Source organism: Dendrobates tinctorius, unplaced genomic scaffold (genome assembly GCF_039654945.1).
Source record: "Dendrobates tinctorius isolate UK_male_01 unplaced genomic scaffold, ASM3965494v1 ptg000071l, whole genome shotgun sequence".
Taxonomy (NCBI): domain Eukaryota; kingdom Metazoa; phylum Chordata; class Amphibia; order Anura; family Dendrobatidae; genus Dendrobates; species Dendrobates tinctorius.
In genome coordinates this window covers 15,022,567-15,037,753 of record NW_027361739.1, presented here as the reverse complement: position 1 = coordinate 15,037,753, position 15,187 = coordinate 15,022,567, and positions in this window count along the sequence as shown.

The window sequence follows — 15,187 nt, the reverse complement described above, 5'->3', positions numbered from 1 at the left end:
GACTAGACATATGTGGCCTCACTCAATGAAAATGAACTGAGCGAGGTAAGACACACCTAGTCGGAATGTGGCCAGAAGTATACAAATCGCATGTTTGTGCTGACATAACCGTCCACTCTTGCCATCAGCAAGGGAGAATCCTAAAAGTGTGCAGTGCATTCGTTGTGAGAATTCAGAAGCTGCAATGTCAGGATTCAGCTCTGCAGGTTCCAGTAGTCATCACATGGACACTTCACTCATATGCGATTTTCATACTTATGGCCCTGTGACAACGAGCTTCTCTTCTCGCTTCTCTCAGTTTTTCACTGAAGATTGAGAGAATTAGGGAGAGCAGCTTGTCGGTACATAACCAAGCAGGGCCACCATCAGGGCATTACTGCCCTTACTAGTGTAAGGGGCCAGATGAGCAGAAGCAAAAGAGCATAGGCCCGGACTGCCTGAGACACGCTGGCAGAGTGTCTGACCCAGGCCAGGCCTCTCCTCTTTTGCTTCTGCTCATTGGGCCCCAGGGGCAGCGTCAGTCATTTTTATTTGCTAACAAAGCTCCACCTCATGGCTTCCTGGACGTGGACATCCTCTTTGGCTCCAGTGACAAGAGAGGTTTCCCTGTGTGTGCAGAGCAGTGCACAGAGTCCATGGCAATCAGCGAGACAGAGGGAAGAGGTGGGTGGGGCCAGGTATGTAGGGGAATGAGACAGTGCTGAGGAGAGAGGAGATAGATACTGAGGAGAGGAGTGATGATGGGAGAAGATACTGAAAAGATGGGAAAAGCTACTGAGGGGAGGTTGATACACAGTACTGGGGAGAAGAGTAGAGTATAATTCCTGAGGAGAGGGGAGAAACCTGACAGCACTTTCGCCTGTATGTCTGCTATTCACACACAAGAGCCCTCTCCATCCTGTAATGCTTCCAGCAGCTCAGCAGTCGGGACCGGGGAGGTGTGCAGTGCTGACAAGAGGGCCCCCTGCGCTGCTAATTCCTAACTACATGAACCCCACCATTTCCTGTCCTTTATGATGAAGAAAAGAGTGAGTATACATGTGTATATGCAGTGTGTATGGTGTGTGTGCAGGCTGTGTGATGTAATGTGAGTATATATGTGCAGGGCCGCCATCAGGGAATTACTGGTGTATGGGGCCCCCACTTTTCTGCTCACCAGGCCTCAGCAGCAGGATTCTGTCGATGCAGTAACTGAACCTGCAGGTTCAGTTAAAATCTATTGCCGTGTGGGCCCGCACGGCAATAGTTAAAAGCCGCCAGCCAATCAGAGGCTGGCAGATGACATCAGTGCGTATGTCGCCAGTGTATGACACCATTGTAATTTGCCGGCGAGTCCGCGCTTGAAATGGCTGGAGGGAATGTCGCCACTGGACCGCGGCCAGGTAAGGAGAAAGTGTTTTGTTTTTTTTTATTGAAAGCAGCAATCCCCAATATGTTTTGACAGCACGATGGAGACACATGGGCACGATGGAGACAGATGGGACAGGATCATGGGGCACGATGGAGACAGATAGGGCAGGATGGAGACAGATGGCAGGATCATGGTACAGGATGGAGACAGATGGGGCAGGAACTAGACACATAGTGCAGGATCATGAGGCACGATGGAGTAAGATGGGACAGGATGGAAAAAGATGGGCAGGATCATGGGACAGATGGGGCAGGATAGAGATGGTGCAGGATGGAGACAAATGGGGCAGGATGGAGACAGATGAGGCAGGATCATGGGGCAAGATGGAGACACATGGTGTAGGATCATGGGGCAGGATGGAGACACATGGTGCAGAATCATGGGGCATGATTGAGACAGATGGGGCAGAGTGGAGACAGATGGGGCAGGATGGGCAGATCATATAGGGCAGGATGGGATATCACATGGGGCAGAATGGATATTCATGAGGACAGAATGGGAGAACATATGGGCTCAGGATGGAAGAACATATGACTGGAACCAGGAATGAGAAAATGAGGATGAATGAACTCATGGAGATCGACATCCAACACTGCGGAGACACCATCACGTTTCTCAACGCAGTGATTCTAGAGCAATTCCCCCATCCCTTATGGGAAATATGTAAAAACATGCAAAACACAAGCAGCAGAGACAGCATCACATGTTTATTAACGCAAGCAATGACTAGCCAGGTCTTTCCCCGGGAAGGAACAACCACGGGAAGGGCAGTCTCCACTGAAGGAAACCACCTATGCCAAAACATGTGATGGTGTCTCCGCAGTGTTGGATGTTGATCTCCATGAGTTCATTCATCCTCATTTTCACAGTCTTCTACTAGGCATTGCTCCTACTGGCCAGTTTCCTACTCCACACTGATGAGGTGCGGAGTTTCCTGAATAAATTGAGTGCTGTCTCTTGGCCTTCCGGCATCGCCACTTCGGTGGCTTAAGCCGGTCGCTGCTTTTGGGAGATAGCCAGGAGGTTTCGGGGAGGAAACCCTTGGAGTTGTGGACGATGGGAGTCTGACTTCAATTCTCTGGGACATCGCTGAAGATAAGAAGTTGCATTTTTCCCTGGGATATTTGGTCAACATGGTGTTTTATGACATCCTGAAGATTCGGAAGTCCGATATAATATGCCTGCAAGAGTTTAGGAGAGAAGGCAGGTATGTACTGGTGCTATCTTCTATGGCGGCTTGCCAGAATTTGTTTACTGCCCTGAAAAATGGAGTGGCAAATCCTTTGCTGGAAAGTCTACTGTGCTGTACTCTAAGGGAGATATCCCACTTGTAGTTTTCATGCACAACCCCTTTGTTTCCCTGGAGGACATTGCTTTATTTTTGAAAAGACATTGCATTTATGTTCAGTACTCCCACAGGGTCCTGAATGGAGAAGGGCTCTGGAACGGGAAGTACAAATTTTTTGTGAGATTTGGGATAGATCCCCAAGGCCCGGGAGGCATCCATTACCCCCCTTTTATTTTTTCAATTTGGAAAAATACTGGTTTTTTGTTCTTTCCAGATGCCCCGATGTATTGCAGGAGGTGTAAAAATTTCGGGCATACCCAGGATAGTTGCAAGGAGATGCCAACCTGCAGGAATTGCAATGCTTCTGGCCATATGGCAAAAGACTGTACAAATCTTGTTATGTGTAATGCTTGTGGTGAGGAGGGCCATAAGTATCGGGACTGTAAGGCCAGGATCAGTCCTAGGTCTTACGCTGAGGTCTCAGGTGGGGCAGCTGCACCCCCTGCTGCTGTTGTTGACATTCCACAGGTTTCAGACCCGGAACTTATTGAGGAACCTAAAATCATGGATGCACATGAGGAGGCCCTGCCCCAAACGGTGTCTCCCAGCCCAGAGGTGGCAGTTTTGGAAGCTACTGATGTTGAATGTGAGCTCCCTCATCAGTCTGATGTCTGTGGGGAGGGGGAGTTGGAGAGTACTCTTGGCAATACCCCCAGTGTATCTTGGTTTGATACTGAGGAGGAGTTGGCCAGTTGTGGAGATCAAGGTGACTTCACTCTTGCGAGGTTCTCTGAGGATGAGGAGCCTGGAAATTCCTGTAAGAAGCCCAGAACGGATTGGGCAGACCCCGGTGAAGTTGGTTTAAGTCCGGTGAGTGAACGTAGTTACCCTCAGAATGTCTTCTCTCCTGACACCAATGCTTTTTTAGGCATTCCCGCAGACGTAAACAGATTCAAGGAGTTGCAGTTCCAGATGGAAGACGAAAACGGCTGAAGAGGAAGTGGCGAGTTTGTCGTCATGTAAATAACACAGTCATGTTATGTCTCCCCAAGCTGGTTGGGGCATTGCGCCCCTGAATGTCAGGCAAATTAGATCCAAATTCAGGAGGGCAATCGTTCTAGATTATATTAAATAGATGAATGCTCACATCTTTTGTCTTCAGGAATGTGGGATTGTGGACGCTCCAAGCGATAAGGACTGGCCTTACGGACAGCATGTATGGTCTGGCTCATGTGTTAATAGGAATGATGGTGTAGGGATATTAATGGGTAACAGGGAGATTAGTTTAGATAGCTACATGGTGGTAGAGGTGGGTAGATGTATAATTGCACATGTTAGCTATAGGGGGTGGCGGGCTAGAATTATTAATGTGTACTGTCCATCAGGACACGACAGGAAAAAGGAGCGTCTGGCTCTTTTGGAAAAATTAAGTTTGTTTCTTCAGGGCAAAATGCCTACAGTTTTAGTTGGAGACTTTAATTGTACCACAGAAGGGAATTGTGACATAACTGGTAAAAAGTTATTCAATCTTATTTCTGATTTTTCCCTTCTAGATGCTGCTGCTCTGAAATTTGGCATCCCACCACCGCCAACGTACCATGCTGATAGGGGTGGTATTGCATCCAGGATAGATAAAATGTTGTTTTCCAAAAATATGTTGTGTATGAATTTTGAACAAAATGCTGTACCTTTTTCTGATCATGAGTGTTTGAGAGGTGTGTTTAGTGCGATTGATGACCGTGTGTATGGGGGTGGGGTTTGGAAGCTGAATGTAAGATTGTTAGAAGATGAGGATGTGATGAATGAATTAAAAATAAAGTATAAAGAGTGGAGAGTATGTAAGTGGGATTTTGCGTGTGTACTGGAATGGTGGGACTGGGTTAAGGTGTGTTGCAAAAAATTCTTCAAAAAGTGGGGCTATAAAAAAGCTGCTATTTATCGGAGTAGATTTAATGATTTAAACAGGCGCTTAGACTGGTTAAGGAAGTGTGGAGAAAGTGGCATGGATGTGTCTGATCTGCTGGCTGAGACAAAGAGTGAATTAAAGAGTGTTATGGATGAAAAAGGGAAAGAAATCATCTATCGCACCAAAATAGAACATCTTGAGAAAGATGAAAAGTGCACAAGGTTCTTTTTTTAAGAAAATGAATGGGAGAAAGGTTGATATGGACAAAATCCTGGATAGCAATGGTTTGTGTATGTCAGGTGAGAATGTGATAATGGAGGTGAATAGGTTCTATAGCAAGTTATATGATAAAAAATGGATTGATTCTGGTCTTGTTTCTGAAGTGCTGAATGGGTTAGAGAACAAGTTGGATAGTGGAGAATGTGATATTTTGAATGAGGACGTAATTATGGAAGAAGTAGAAAATGTGATGAAGAGTGCTAAAAAGAATAAGACTCCAGGTAAAGACGGATTGCCGGTAGAATGCTATGTGAAGGCGTGGGATTTTCTGGGTGCTGATTTGACTGAGATATGTAAGTATATGTGGGAGAGTGGTAAGTTGTGTGAATCAATGAAAGAGGGTGTGGTTGTGCTTGTGCATAAGAAAGGTGAGAGAAAGTGTTTAGAGAATTGGAGACCTATAACATTGCTGAACGCAGATTACAAAATCTATAGCAAATTGTTGGCGAATCGTATGCGTGAGGTGATTGGTAGTGTTGTGGATGAGGATCAAGTGTGTGCTGTGCCTGGAAGAAGTATGAGTGATAACTTATTGTTATTAAGGGATTTGATTGGAGACTGCATGGGAAGGAAACGGAAGTGTATGGTTCTGTCAATTGATTTTGAGAAAGCGTTTGATAGGGTCTCGCATGTGTTTTTGTTTAAAGTTCTGGATAGAATGGGATTTCCTCAAAAATTTGTGAATGGGATAATGTCTTTGTATGATTGTGTGTCAACTGAGTTTCTTGTTAATGGGTGGTTGAGTGAGAAAGTGAATATTAAGTCTGGTGTAAGGCAGGGGTGTCCCATGTCCCCTGTCTTGTTTGTATGTGTGATTGAACCTCTGTTGTGCTAGGTGAGACATGATAAAATGATGCGAGGTTTGTTGGTACCTGGGAGTGGTGGGAAGCATGTGAAAATTCTTGGATATATGGATGATGTTGTGGCTGTGAGTGAAAGTGTTGCGTCTATGAGTAGGGTTTAGTTGCTTCTGGAGTTTTTCTGTGGTGCATCTGGCTTTAGAGTGAATTGGAATAAATGTAGTTTTAAATGTTTTGGGGATGACAGGGTTAAAATGGAGGGGGTAAAGTGTGACGAGGGTGCTATCAAAGTGCTGGGAGTATTATTTAATAAGGACTTGGAAGGTAAGGAGAGCTGGGAGGAGTGTGGATTGCGCATAGAGCGTAAGTTAAATTTTTGGTGACTGAGAGACTTGACCTTGAGTGGTAAGATTTTGGTCATAAAAGCGGTGATTCTTCCGATTTTGCTTTTTATTGCAACAGTTTTTCCACCATCATGTAGGAAAATAAAAAGAGTGGAAAAGTTAGTTTTTACTTTTTTCTGGAGCAGTAAAATAGAGAAACTTAAGAGAGAGAGTCTTTTCAAGGCGTGTCACCATGGTGGCATGGCCTTTCCAAACATTGAGATTTTTCTGGGGCTTCAGTATATCAAAACTGTTGTTATTTTGCTGAATAAAGGAAATAAGGGAGCATATATGGCAAGTTATTCTGCTGGTTGGATGTTATATGGCTTATGTTGGGGAAAGAGGGATGCTAGAGTGCCTGTTGCTTTCAAGTGTCCGGTCTGGTATGAGGTGATTGAGAAGTTTGTGAGGAAGCATGATTTGCTGAGTGTACCGATGAATGATTTTAGAATAGCTAAGAATGTGATGAAAATAATAAATAAGAATGATGTGGAATGTAATATTGTGGGGTTGAGAGGGAATGAAGTTTCGGTTGCATGGAAGAGTTTGGGAACGCACGGGATGTGTAATAGACAAAGGGATATTGTATGGATGTCCTTGCACAATATTTTGCCTGTGCGACAGGTTCAGAAGAGACGAGGTCTGACCAGAACTGATGTGTGCCCAAGGGAAGGATGTGGTGGATGTGAGACTGTGTGGCATACTATGTGGGACTGTGATTACGTGTGCAGTGTGTGGAAGTGTGTAGGTGGGTTGTGTAAGGAGTTAGCAGGTGTGAGTTTTATTGACTGGCGTGTTGCGATGTTTGGAATTGGTGCATGTGGTCGTGTGAAAAATAGAATCCTATGGTTAATTATGACTTGTGTGATGCAGAGTTTGTGGGATGTGAGGAATTTAGGAATTTTCAAAGAGAAGCATGTATCTGTGAATAAGTGTGTCGGGCTGATCCTTTCTAGATTATACTTGATTTATAAATTAGACAGCGAAGGCGGTGGTGGTTCTGATGCAGAGGGTGTCTGGAAATTTAAAAAATGGCAGCACCTGATCAAATATCAGTGAATTTTAGTGATGTTTATTGATGTTCAGGATGTCTTTTGTGTATACCCTTGGTTTGTTATACTAAAATAAATATGAACCATGATGATGAGAGTTGAAACAACGACGCTTAAGTTGATGAGCTTATATTGAGTTGTTTATAACTAACCTGAATGGTTTAAAAAAAAAAAAAGAAACAGCTGTCTGTGGATGGATACCATGTTTTGGCATAGGTGGTTTCCTTCATTGGAGACTGCCCTTCCCGTGGTTGTTCCTTCCCGGGGAAAGACCTGGCTAGTCATTGCTTGCGTTGAGAAACATGTGATGGTGTCTCCGTGGCTTGTGTTTTGCATGGAACCAGGAATGAGACACAACGGGGCTAAAATGGGGGATATTATTACTGTAAGGGCTAATTAAGGGATATTATTACTGCAGTGATGTATTTTATTTTTTAAGAATTCCGTTTTCAATGGTGGGGGTCCTGTTACTGTGGATAGAGACACTATGCTGCCTTTTTTTCTTCATCTGGTGTAGTGTAGAAGTTGGGAAAAGATTAAGTAATGTGCTTTGCAAGCGGTGCTCTAGATAACTGTGTTATTTCCTGCAGAGACGAGCCCTGGCTGGAAGAAATGATGACGGTCTGTGCTGGATGAAGATTAAAAACGAAGATGAAGAACTTCACCTAGAGACGTTACTGGTGAGTCAGTGTATTACATGTACACGAACACTATACACTGTATGTTATATACAGCGCTCCTGTGTATAATATCACTGGTTCATTTTAACATTGAGAGATACATACAGATACAGATACTTTCATTCATCAGATGCTTAGAGAGTACAGTAAATGGATATTTGAAATGAATACACTGATGCCCAATGGTTTAAATAGTGAAATTGAACTTTTTGCTTTTAATGTCTATTCCAGATATCAAACCATGCAGGGTATAAAAGCGCCGCTTATGCTCCATGGAACATCCCTGAAGAAGGAATCAGCGTATTCCGAAACACGTTGGACAGTAGTGTGAGCCTCTCTGCGCTCCTTAGCCAGTCACGTGAGCAATCACGTGACTGTGACGTCACACAAGGTCCTGCAGCTCCTCTGCACCTTGCAGGCTACAGCCTGCACGCGGTGCCTTCACTGTTTATCAGCGACAGTTGGCACACTGCAGGCAGGACTTCTGTCACCAGCCGGGACAGCGTCCAATACCCTGAGCATCATCACCATCTCTGGAAGTGACTGCTTACCTGCATCTCTGAACCACATTGGGACATTGCGATCTGCTTCAGTGAGACTTTTTTCTCACAGGACCTTCCCTGGAAAGCATTCCACTCTGCACACTTCAATTTTAACAATAAGGTAATAAACTAGTTATTTATATTTTTATTATCTAAATGGTTCTAAGTGGAGCTTTCCTTTCTGGTCACTACTAGTCTTCTAATACATCCTCTAGCAGCTCATTATTTCATATTTGGGTAACACTCTGGTGTGTGTGCCGAAGAGCCACTTAGTGTGCGTTTTTTATTTCACCTTCTGGCAGATATTTCTTTTAGCGCAAATTTAAACCAGTTTTTTATTTTTATTATTCTATTTGGACAAAATTGGTATTGTCCTAATATTTGCTGCTGAGTAATCCGGCACATTAGCACTAGCGCCCTTGGTCATTCTTTTCATTTTTTTAATTATATACAGTTATTTGCATTTTGCAGTGAGAAATAAGTATTTATTTGATCCTTCTGGCAAAAAGACTTAACACTTGTTGGCAAGCACAGCAGTCAGACGTTTTTTGTAGTTGATGATGAGGCTTGCGCACAGGTCAGGAGGAATTTTGGTCCACTCCTCTTTGCAGATCATCTCTAAATCAACTCGGAGCTTCAACTCCCTCCATAAGTTTTCTATGGGATTAAGATCTGGAGACTGGCTAGGCCACTCCATGACCTAAATGTGCTTATTTTTGAGCCGCTCCTTTGTTGCCTTGCCTGTATGTTTTGGGTCATTGTCATGCTTAAAGCCCCAGCCAGGACCCCTTTTTAATATCCTGGCGGAGGGAAGGAGGTTGTCACTCAGGATTTTACAGTACATGGCTCCATCCATTCTCCCATTGATGCGGTGAAGTAGTCCTGTGCCCTTAGCAGAGAAACACCCCCAAAACATAATGTTTCCACCTCCATGCTTGACAGTGGGGACGGTATTCTTTGGGTCATAGGCAGCATTTCTCTTCCTGCAAATAAGGCGAGTTGAGTTAATGGCAAAGACCTCAATTTTTGTCTCATCTGACCACTGCACCTTCTCCCAATCATTCACAGAAACATCCAGGTGTTCATTGGCAAACTTCAGACGGGCTTGCACAAGTGCCTTCCTGAGCAGGTGGATCTTGTGGGCACTGCAGGATTTTAAACCTTTACAGCATAATGTGTTACCAATGGTTTTCTTGGTGACTGTGGTCCCAGCTGCCTTGAGATCATTAATAAGTTCCCACGTTTAGTTTTAGGCTGATCTCTCACGTTCCTCATGATCAAGGATACCCCACGAGGTGAGCTTTTGCATGGTGCCCCAGATTAATGTTGATTGACAGTCATTTTGTATTTCTTCCATTCTTACTATTGCACCAACAGTTGTCTCCTTCTCACCCAGCTTGTTACTTATGGTTTTGTAGCCCATCCCAGCTTTGTGCAGGTCTATGATCTTGTCTCTGACATCCTTATAAAGCTCTTTGGTCTTGCCCATGTTGTAGAGATTATAGTCTGACTGATAACTTGAGTCTGTGGACAGGAGTCTTTTATAAAGGTGACTATGTCAGACAGCTGTCTTTAATGCAGGTAACGAGTTGATTAGGAGCGTCTAACTGGTCTGTAGGAGCCAGAACTATTAATGGTTGGTAGGGGATCAAAAACTTATTTCTCACTGCAAAAGTAAAATAAATTTATACAATGTGATTTTCTGGATTTTATTTTTGATATTCTATCTCTCAATGTTAAAATTAACCTCCCCTTAAAATTATAGACTGTTCATGTCTTTGTCAGTGGTCAAACTTACAAATCAGCAATAGATCAAATACTTATTTCCCCCACTGTATAATACACTATGCACAATATGCTATATACAGAGCTCCGGTGTATAATGTCACCGGTGATCACTGTATTACCTGTACACTGACACTGTATACTAAGTGCAGATCTCCTGTGTATAATGTCACTTACGGTGATATTAGTATTGTGTTTTTCTATTAATGATCAGTATTGTAGTATTGGGTCACTATGTGGTGGTAATATGTGGTCTGGTCATGGTGTGGCGGTATTTGTCCCATGTATGAGGTATTATTCAGTCACTGTGGTGGTAATATGTGGTCTGGTAATATATGGTCTGGTAATGGTGCGCTGGTATTTGTTCCTTGTACAGTGGGTACGGAAAGTATTCAGACCCCTTTAAATTTTTCACTCTTTGTTTCATTACAACCATTTGGTAAATTCAAAAAAGTTAATTTTTTTCTCATTAATGTACACTCTGCACCCCATATTGACTGAAAAAAAACAGAAATGTAGAATTTTTTACAAATTAATTAAAAAAGAAAAACTGAAATATCACATGGTAATAAGTATTCAGACCCTTTGCTCAGACACTCATATTTAAGTAACATGCTGTCCATTTCCTTGTGGTTCTACTCCTTCATTGGAGTCCAGCTGTGTTTAATTAAACTGAGAGGACTTGATTTGTAAAGGCACACAATTGTCTATAGAGTGGCGTAATTACAAATTATGGGCCCCGGTGAAAACTTTCAAATGGGGCCTCACTCCATGCGAAAATACACGCACATCTCCTCTCTCTGTACACCTCGTACATATGCAACTCTGCTCCGTACACCTCATACACGCGCGGCTCCACTCCGTACACCTCGCACACATGCGGTTCCGCTCCGTACACCTCGAACATGCACGACTCCGCTCCGTACACCTCGCACAAGCGTAGCTCCGCTCCGTAAACCTCGCCACGCGTGGCTCTGCTCCGTACACCTCGCACACGAGCGGCTCCGCTCCGTACACCTCGCACACGCGCGGCTCCACTCCGTACACCTCGTACACGTGCGGCTCCCCTCTGTACACCTCATACATGCGCAGCTCCCCTCCGTACACCTCGTACACGCGCGGCTCCGCTCCGTACACCTCGTACACATGCGGCTCCACTCCGTACACCTCGCACACATGCGGTTCCGCTCCGTACACCTCGTACAAGCGCGGCTCCGCTGCGTACACCTCTCACACGTGCGGCTCCGCTCTGTACATCTCATACACACACGGCTCCGATCCATCCAAAATTGTACACACACAGCTCTGCTACATCCACCCTGTAAACCCCTCCTGACCCCATACATAAACTTCCCCTCATCCAGCACCATGACAACCAGCACAGCAGAGTCCTGCATACACTGAGGCCCCTGATCATGTAACCCATGACTCCTCCCCTCCTGTGACCTGATCACAGGTCCTGTGCGCACAGCCTAGCGACATCATTGCAGGCTGTGGGTCTCTGCGGGAGGGCGAGGATGGGGTGCATGGGGGAGCGTGGCGGCTCAGTTCAGTGTGGGAAAAATAGACTCCCGGGTGGGACGCAGGTGGAGGGGGGGCGTCAAAACCGGGACTGTCCCGCGAGAATCAGGACGGTTGGGAGATATGGTCCCTCCTGGCCTGGTCACAGTGGCGACTGCTGCGACCATGGTAGTTACGTGACGTCCCTGTGTCTATATAAGACCTCACAGCTCACAGTGCACAGTGACTTCCATAATCCTTAAATGGAAGAAGTTTGGGACCACCAGAAGTCTTACTAGACCTGGCCGTCTTGCCAAACTGAGCAACTGTGGGAGAAGAGTCTTGGTGAGAGAGGCTCAACGGAAGCTTCTCCTCAGTGCTAGACATATGAAAACCCGCATAGAGTTTGCTAAAAACACATGAAGGACTCCCAGACTATGCAAAATAAGATTCTCTGGTCTGATGAGATGAAGATAGAACTTTTTGGTGATAATTCTCAGCGGTATGTGTGGAGAAATCCAGGCACTGCTCATCACCTGCCCAATACAATCCCAACAGTGAAACATGTCGGTGGTAGTGTAGGATTCGGCCAGGACAGTAGTCGTGGCCGAGGACAGTAGTCGTGGCCGAGGACACCAAGGCCTTGGTGTCCTGGCCTCCTCCCACAGAAAAATTGTCAGCTTCTGCCAGTGTACCTGTTTGGGGTCTGGGTTCACCGTCAGTGATTCCACTGCGGTGTGGCACAGCTCCTTTACACTCAGTTTCGGTGCATAGGGTGCAAAGAGCGGACACAGATACCGGTTCAGATGCCAAACAAACGATTTTACTTTTCTCTTCAACGGTCCCGGGCACATCAGTAACATTACAGTCCACACAGCATTCCTCCTGCACTTTCCCTTTCCTCCATTCCTTGCCCTCAGGCACATAACGGCGTAGTAGCGCCCTAGGCGGTACCGCAGCTTCACTTCTGTAGGACCTCAAGACATAGGGGATCCTGCTCATTCGTTTCACTCTGGACTTACAATCTTCAGCTATTGCGTCCCTGAGGGTTCAGTTGCCACAGAGGTACTGCACCTCACCCAGAGGTGTGGTACCACACTCTCAGTTAAGGAGGGAGCACTACCCAGGACTCTGACATCTGCACTCCACACACACTACAGCAGCAGGGTTTTCCGTCTGTCCCTGCTGGGTAGGAAAGGGTGTTGGGAGGTGAGTGGAGATGATAGGAGTAGGGGAGGAGCTTAGAGAGCTGCAAAGGACAGTGCAGAGAGCGAGTCAGACATGAGGAGAAAGTGAAAGTGGAGAAACGTGTGGTGAAGCAGCTCCCTGTCAGGAGGAGCTGCAGATGGAGAGAAACGGAGTCTGTCAGCAGGAGGAAAAGCTGGAGGAAGGAGCTGACAGGACTGGTCAGTTAGAGTGAGGAGAGGAAAGTTAGAGAAGAAGTGAAGAGGGAGGAGGAAGCTCCTGGGTGGACAGAAAGGATCCTAGAGGCATGGCGCAGCGACCATAGCGCCCGTGGGACTTGTTCCACGCCGACTAACGTTGGGTGGAGGGATCAGGTCGCAGTGGGATACCACCTAGCCTAGTGGAGAGATCATCAGACTCAACTAGCAAGCTGGAGGCAGAGGCACCTGTAGGTGTTTCAGCCACAGCCACAGTTACATCGCTGAAACGGCAGCCATATAGGAGCAAGGGGACGCAGAGAAGACGTTGCCTGACAAGGTCCGTGGCTGCTGGCTTGGGACACTGACTGTGAGGTGTTGGGCAGGAGAGGCGGACAGCCAACATAGTGAGATGGCAGGAGAGGCATATACTGAAGGGAGTCCTGGGAAGGTGTATCCTGATCTACCTGGGAGTTTGCTGGACCCCTCACCTGGAGGACATGGCACCAAGCGGGTATCCGTGTACACAAGAACTGTGAGTAAAGCATTAGAAACTGCCCCCAGCTGTGTCCTCTGAATTCTTTCTGCAACACCCACTCAGCACTGCTACATCCTTTGCCAAATACTACATCATTACCATCTTCAATATATTACATCTGCCTTGGGACTAAGCTCTGCCTGTGGAGAGCTGTACCTACTCTGCTGCATCATCACCAGTCCCAGAGGATCTGCTCTGCAGCGCTGGTCACCTCTGACTAGAAACCACAGGTGGCTTCATGAACACTTTATTATAAACTTTATTACAAACTCTTATCCCTTGTAAATATTCCCTTTTATTAGACGCCCAGGGCCACGGACTGGGTCACAGCTGCCGTGACACATCCCTTTATGAAGCGGCCTGGTACCGAGTATTCATACTGTCCTGGCGGGCACTCCACAGCTCTATTTAAGATCTGCCACATTATGAATATTCTGCTCCCTGCACGACTCTTGGACCTCATAATTCTTCTCGTTCCTGCTGTTGTCATAAACTGCAACTTCCAGGGTACTTTATTCTTATCCAGCACCCGTCTGACTGTGCCCATGCTTTTCTTCTTTGAAAACGTTACGTCGCTGCTATGTCGTCCTGGGCCTAGAGCCCTTCTGGACTTGTTGGGCATGCTCTCCCTTCTAACTTGTTCCTATAGTTTACACTCACTTATCCCGTAGCAGCTCCTCCTACAATTAACCCTCTATGAACATCCTATCAACTATACCTAACAGTGTACACTAGTATGCCCTCACCTAGTGGCCCACTACAGAACTACGCTTACCCAATATCTGTAAACTATATCCTAAAGTGCCCTTCTCTAATGTCCCCAAAAGGATGCACTAAAAACTGTCCCTATTCACTAAACATCTATACAAAATACAATAACATAAAGATTCACACACTAGTAATACATCATAGGATGTAGCAATACCAGTCAAGAAATCAAAGGTAATACACTAAGTGTAGCAGTACCATAGGATAATTACATCTGTACATTATTTACAACATATTTACATGAGAACTTCTTAAAGGAAGGTGGCATTAAAGGGAACGTCTTCAGTCCCCTTCAGCAGCATTTTGCTATAGGGGTGTTTTTCAGCTACAGGGACAGGACGACTGGTTGAAATTGAAGGAAACATGAATGCGGCCAAGTACAGAGATATCCTGGATGAAAACCTCTTCCAGAGTGCTCTGGACCTCAGACTTGGCCGAAGATTCACCTTCCAACAAGACAATGACCCTAAGCACACGGCTAAAATAACAAAGGAACAGCTTCATAACAACTCTGTGACCATTCTTGACTGGCCCAGCCAGAGCCCTGACCGAAACCCAATTCAGCATCTCTGGAGAGACCTGAAAATAGCTTCCACCAACTTTCACCATCCAACCTGACGGAACTGGAGAGAATCTGCAAGGAAGAATGGCAGAGGATCACCAAATCCAGGTGTGAAAAACTTGTTGCATCATTCCCAAGAAGACTCATGGCTGTACTAGCTCAAAAGGGTGCTTCTATTCAATACTGAGCAAAGGGTCTGAATACTTATGACCATGTCATATTTCAGTGTTTCTTTTTTAATAAATTTGCAAAAATTTCTACATTTCTGGATTTTTTTTCAGTTAAGATGGGGTGCAGAGGGTACATTAATG